The sequence below is a fragment of the Miniopterus natalensis genome, chromosome 20, assembly GCF_054644295.1.
Source record: "Miniopterus natalensis isolate mMinNat1 chromosome 20, mMinNat1.hap1, whole genome shotgun sequence".
Classification (NCBI taxonomy): domain Eukaryota; kingdom Metazoa; phylum Chordata; class Mammalia; order Chiroptera; family Miniopteridae; genus Miniopterus; species Miniopterus natalensis.
The window spans coordinates 24443969-24449968 of NC_142100.1; positions in this window are offsets into that span (position 1 = coordinate 24443969).

A 6000-nucleotide genomic window follows, 5' to 3' on the forward strand; every position below is an offset into this window, starting at 1 on the left:
ATGTGAAATTTGTGTCTCTCTGACATTTGCTGGGAGTTTGTATCTAAATACTGTAAGAACGTATCAGTGGCCTGAATTTCAACATCACAACAATGTAGTGAGCAGCCAGATTATATTCATCTTTCCTCCCTTTGCTCCAACTTCCCTAACTATCAATAAGTACCTGAAAAGAGACAGGAGATGAGGAATTATTTTAATTCGGAGGTTTGCAGTAGGAGAAGACGCAGGCGCAACTCATGAAAACTAAAAGCCATGAATTTATACACCTAAGACTTTCCCAGACCCAACCTGATGCTGAGATTGCTTTATTTTTGGAAACTATTACAAATGTGACTTGTTAGGATACACTGGGTAAGATAAAGCACGGAGGCAACCACCCCCTCCTTGCTTGCACCATGAAAGTGTCCTCATCAAAAGGGCTGAGAAACAAGTAGCCAGCCGAGTGTGGAGAACTTGGCAGATCACGAATGAACAAACCTTCTGTCACCACTTGGAAACCCCTCTCCCAGTGCAATTGGGATCCACAAGCTACAAACACCACCCTTAAGATTTGGCCACTGTGCTTGATGCCACATTGCTTGGTCTGGTGGCAAGCTCTGGCTCATGTAATGAAGTCCATTGGGCTTATCTAAAAAAAGGAAAGCCACTCAAACATTTGAGGAAAGCTATTTCGTTTTCTCCAGGATAAAACCTGTCTCGGTGATTCTGCTGTGGTACTTCTCTCTTGGCAGCAGAAGGGACATTTTTCAGGAGTCTTGAGCCCTGACTCCTGCTGCTTTGTGGCGCCGAGGGACAGCTAAACCACTCAGAGACATCACCTTGGCCCAGTTCAGGAGCCACCAAGTAAGTGTCCCCTGGCGGGCCTCTACTGCTGGCCAGACTTCATTCTTGCCTGGGAAAATTTCTGAAATGGGAGTCCTAGAAAATCTACTGAGTGGCCTCACCAACAGGTGGAGCCTTTAATGTTAAATGGTAAAGTGACAGGAAAGAGGGAAGTGGTAATAGGGAGAAAGGCCTTTCCCTTCAGGAACCCCGAGTTTTACCTCCAGAGCCAAAACCAAGTGTGTCCTCTCAAGTTGATTTCCCCCCCAAATGCTGTACTGCATGTACTTCGGTCAGCTTGGAGCGAATGGAAAGATGTTCTTTGCATTTGTGCATTAGGGGACTTGAGGGAACTTATATAAGGTTGCTTTTATTTTTTTACTCTGGGGGGTGGCTGTGGGGAGGGGTTGTGGCCTGTTTATCCTGATTAATCTCGTATCGATTCCTTTATGTGCTCTTTTCATTGTTTACAGTTAATGGTAACATTTTGCATCCCTGAAACTCTCATGCCCGCCCCAGAATGCTCAGGCACTTTTAATCGATAATGGGTCCCATCAAACATTAATTCTGAAAGCTGTAGTTCCAGAAGCCAAAACTATTTCAGAATCGTTTTCGCCAGTACACTTCTGAAGCAGCCTCTCCCTGCAATTCTGGAAGCTTAGGAGAACATGAAAGGGGTGGCTGCAGTTGGTTCTTAATCTGGATTTTGCACTCTTACTGCATTAAAGAAGGCCAGGGGGAGAGGAACAATCTGTTGTTTTATACAAGACGACGACAGTGGGCTTTGGGGGCCCAATGTTGAATGGCTTTGGGTCAGAAACTTCTCACTGGAATCATCCGGAAAACGTGGGTTGGTGCTTGGCACGGGGCTGCGCTGGTGCAGATAACACTCGTTACTCCGAGGCTGATTACCAAGCACACGGAGTCGGCTAAAGCCGCTTTGCTGCTTTTCAGACGGTGTTCCAAATCCCCTGACCCGAGGCTCCTTTCAGATTCAGCCTCTCAAAATAAACGCAGCGAGGTTTGTCCAGAGGGTGAAGTCAGTCGAAGAGTGAAATCACCTGCAAGGTCTTAGAGCATGAAGGTTTATGATAATACTCAGGGTAAATCTACCCTAGTGCATGACTGATGGTGCAATTTTTTTTTGAGAGTGCAGAATTTTTTTTTGCTTTTGCTTTAAACGTATGTTTTTCTTGATTTCAGAGGGAGAGGAAAGGAGAGGGATAGAGAGAAACATAGATGGAAGAGAAACATCAATAGGCTGCTTCCTGCACATCCCCTACTGGGGACGACCCCGCAACCCGGGCATGTGCCCTGACCTGGAACCGAACCACAATCTCCTGGGTTGCAGGTTGATGCTCAACCACTGAGTCACACTGACTGGGCGGACAGTGCAATTCTTTCTGAAAGATAAACCTGTAGCACTGAGATTACATGTTGAATAGGAAAAACAGTTCCGACTCGGCCTCCACGTCTTTTGCCATCTTTGGCCTTGAAGCAGCAGGTCCCAGAGTAAATCTTGTACTTCCCCCCTCCCCCCACTTAAAAAGGAAAAGCCCACTGAGACCCCCCCCCTCCAGCTGTATCAGTTCCTGACTGTAAATTCTCAATCCCTTGGTTGTGGCCCAATGGGCCAAAAGCTCTGACCTTCCCCAGAGGACTGGGAAAAGTTGAATGTCATTAAAAGAAAGAGGCAAGAAACTCTCCCCTATCACTTTACACCATTAACGTAATGCTTAGCACCAAAGGACTTTGGGTGCTAACTGGAAAGAAGAAACACAGACTAGTTTCTGGGCAGAAAGAACATGTCACAGGGAACAACCTGGAGGTGAAGAGTGAACAAAAATTTTTAGGAGGAAGGAAGAGAGCCGCTGTCTTGGAAACATTCCAGCAGAACACAGATTGTGATTTATCGCACGTAGCCCGAGGGTCCTTCAGCAGCATTTTCCAGGAATTGGCTTTTGTGAAAGACTCAGCCTTCATCACAGCTATGCTCACTCACACATCCTAACTGATTAGTTTGTGCTTACACAGAAACTATGAGCCGGAACGGGTTTGCAAATGGGACTGCAATGGGAGAGCCACGTCACAGCTCCCCCCACCTCTCCGCTCCACCTGTCCTCAGGGGGAAAAATTTTAAATCTTCTTTTCAAAATGCACACCTCCGGAACACAGCTTCGTCGCATTTGTTTCCACGCTGTGGAAAATCAACACTAACTGGCTCGGATCCCAAACAGGGCCAACAGCAGAATGCTGAGATCCTGCAGCCAGGAAGAACCCGGAGGCCGCCTCCGGCCACCCTCCCCCCACCACATTCGACTTCAATTATGTGAGAACATGCCTGGGCTGGGGGCTGCTGCCAGGACTCTCCTGGCCCTGCTGGAGGAGGCCCCGCGCTGTGGGCCCAAAATCTTTCCTAAAAGTCCGTGCAGGATCTCTTGGTTGCTGCCAATACTGCACTTTCTCTCTGGCGAGATTCCTGGCTCTTTTGATCCCCAGTGACTCTAAAGCCCTCCCCCCCGTTCCTTTCTCCCCATCTGCTGGGTACTCCTCTCCCTGCAGCCCCACTGCCCCTCACAGTTGTAAATGTTCCTGCTTCTCAGGACCAGAATCATCTCAAAAAAGATAACCCACACCAGGCTGCACATACACACACACACCCATCTATCTTCTTGGTTAGCCCTCAGGAGAGAGCTGCCTTTTTGGTGACCTCTTAAAACCAGTGTTCTTTCCACCTTCTGAGATGACATTCTTGTGGGAAGGGAGGTAATTGACGACAAAGAACACTGATTGGATTACTGTCTGCTTGTGGGAACCCAAGTGGACTAGAAAAACCTAGAAGAGCATTCCTATGAGAGACCTCTTTTCCAGTGCTGGTCACCCCAAGTAGGCAATCTGGAGGGGCCAGGCCTAAAATGTGTTTTATTTGGTAGGACCCAAAGCACTTGCTGAGAATCATTGGCCAAATCAAGTCCTGTCCTGTCAAAATGTCCGACTCCAAGGCTAGCTGCGCTTCTTGAATTTCGAACCACTTACCGAACTACAGTTTACTGGGCAGAGTACCTGCCATGTACTGTTTCATTCCATCCTCAGCGCCAGCCTGTGAGGTAGGTAGTTGCCCATTTTACAGATCAGGAAGCCAGGGCTCAGTGGGAGACAGCTCAGGACTTGACCGGCAGCACTGACTCGAGGTCACATAGCTAATATGTGAGAGGGTCGTGCGCAACCTCAACATTGACCCGGAGATCTGGGCTCCTTGTCACTCTACTCCCCTAATTTTGAATCTTAGGAGTAGAAAGGACACAGTTCCCAGTTTCTGTTCTGTGGTTGCTTTATTATTATTTTTTTTAATCCCCACTGGACGATATTTTTCCTATTATTTTCCAGAGAGAGTGGGAGGGAGAGAGGGAGAGAAACATCGATGTGAGAGAGACACATCAATTGATTGCCTCCTGCAACTGCTCCGGGGTCGGGGATCAAGCATGCAACCCAGGTACATGCCCTTAACCAGAATTGATCCACAGCCTGACACTCTAACCACTGAGCCAAACCAGCCAGGACTGTGGTTGCTTTATAGTTCTCTGCTTCACGCAGCAGAGTACTGAGTTAAGACCTTTTTTTTTACTATATCTTTATTGATTTCAGAGAGAGGAAGGGAGAGGAAGAGAGAAACATCAATAAAGAGAGTCATGGATTGGCTGCCTCCTGCATGCCCCCTGCTGGGGATCGCGCCCACAACCTGGGCATGTGCAGTGATCGAACCTTGATCTCCTGGATCACAGGTCAATGTGGTAATCGAACCGGTAATCGAACCTCGATTGACTGGATCACAGATCAGTGCTCAACCGCTGAGCCACCCCGGCCTGGCAAGACCACTTTTGTGTGAGTAAATAAACCAGTCCTGTATACCCACCCTGTTCATGGAACTTTCTAACTTCTCACTGTCCTCTCTCCCACTTCACTGGGACCGAGCCAGAGCTGATAAAGGAGGTTGTAAACAATGCCAGTGACTTTCCCCACGGTACCCAAGGGCTGGCTTTGGGAAGTCATTGCGATGCCTGTCATGGCCCCTTCACCCTGGGAGGCTTGGGGCCCGGTTCACACCAGCCAGCCGTTTAAGCCAACACCTCGGTTCTTTTATACAGAGCTTCATGGAAACCGAGGTGCTTCCCTAGCTGGAAAAGTTGCTTCTGGAACAAAACTGTCTGGACTCTACAGAGTCCTTTCTTTGAGAGCGTAGACTCAGTTACTGCCCCCAGAGGCACAGTCAAACAGGCGTCAACAGGCTAACTGGAAACTTTAGATTCTTGAGCGCTCAGCCTAATGCATGGTTTCAATTTATTACAGAAAAATAGGGAGAGAGAAAGCCTAGAACAAAATTTTTATAAACTACTGAGGGATGCTATAAAATAGCGTTAATTTGGCAGGTATAAAGTGGTGTGTGTGCTGCATGCAAATGTCTCAGAAGAGCTTTCTTCTTTTTCCAAAATATAACAAGTCAAACTTAATTTATAATATAGATCCAATACCTATTTTGTTATGTGACTCTTATTTCCACTTATGCTATTTATGATTATATATTCTAAATGCTATAAGACAATAGCAAGAGCGTTATCTTTTAAAATATCCAAGTATATTTTTTGTATTATTTTTATTTTTGAGGTGTAATTAACATATGATAGAACGCAGCTCTGAGATGTGCAGTTGGATGAGTTTGGAGAACTGTATACTGCTGTGTGATCAACACGTAGAACATTCCCATCTCCCTCCAAAAGTAGGATGTTTTATTTTTTACACAAAAATGTAGAGAGAGGAGAATTAAAAGCACACTTGTCTCAACAAAGGAAATCATTAGCGGTTTAGTGTTTCTTTCAGCATTTTCTATGCACATTATTTTTAAATGGTTTATTTGTCTTTTCGGTAATTACTTAAAGGCCTACTAAGTGCCAGGCACTGTCTAGATTCTGGAGATGTAGCAGCAAACAAAACAGTCCCAGTCGTTGCCATCCCAAAACAAACAGATTTCATTCAGATCATGAAAAATGCTAGGAATCAAAACGAGGTGGTGTAAGGGGATAGGAGGCAGGGCTATTTTTAGGTAGGCCAGTCAGGGAATGCCTCCATGGTCGATTATATGCAAAAAAAATTGCTTCAGTTGGACTTCTGGCCTCCAGAACT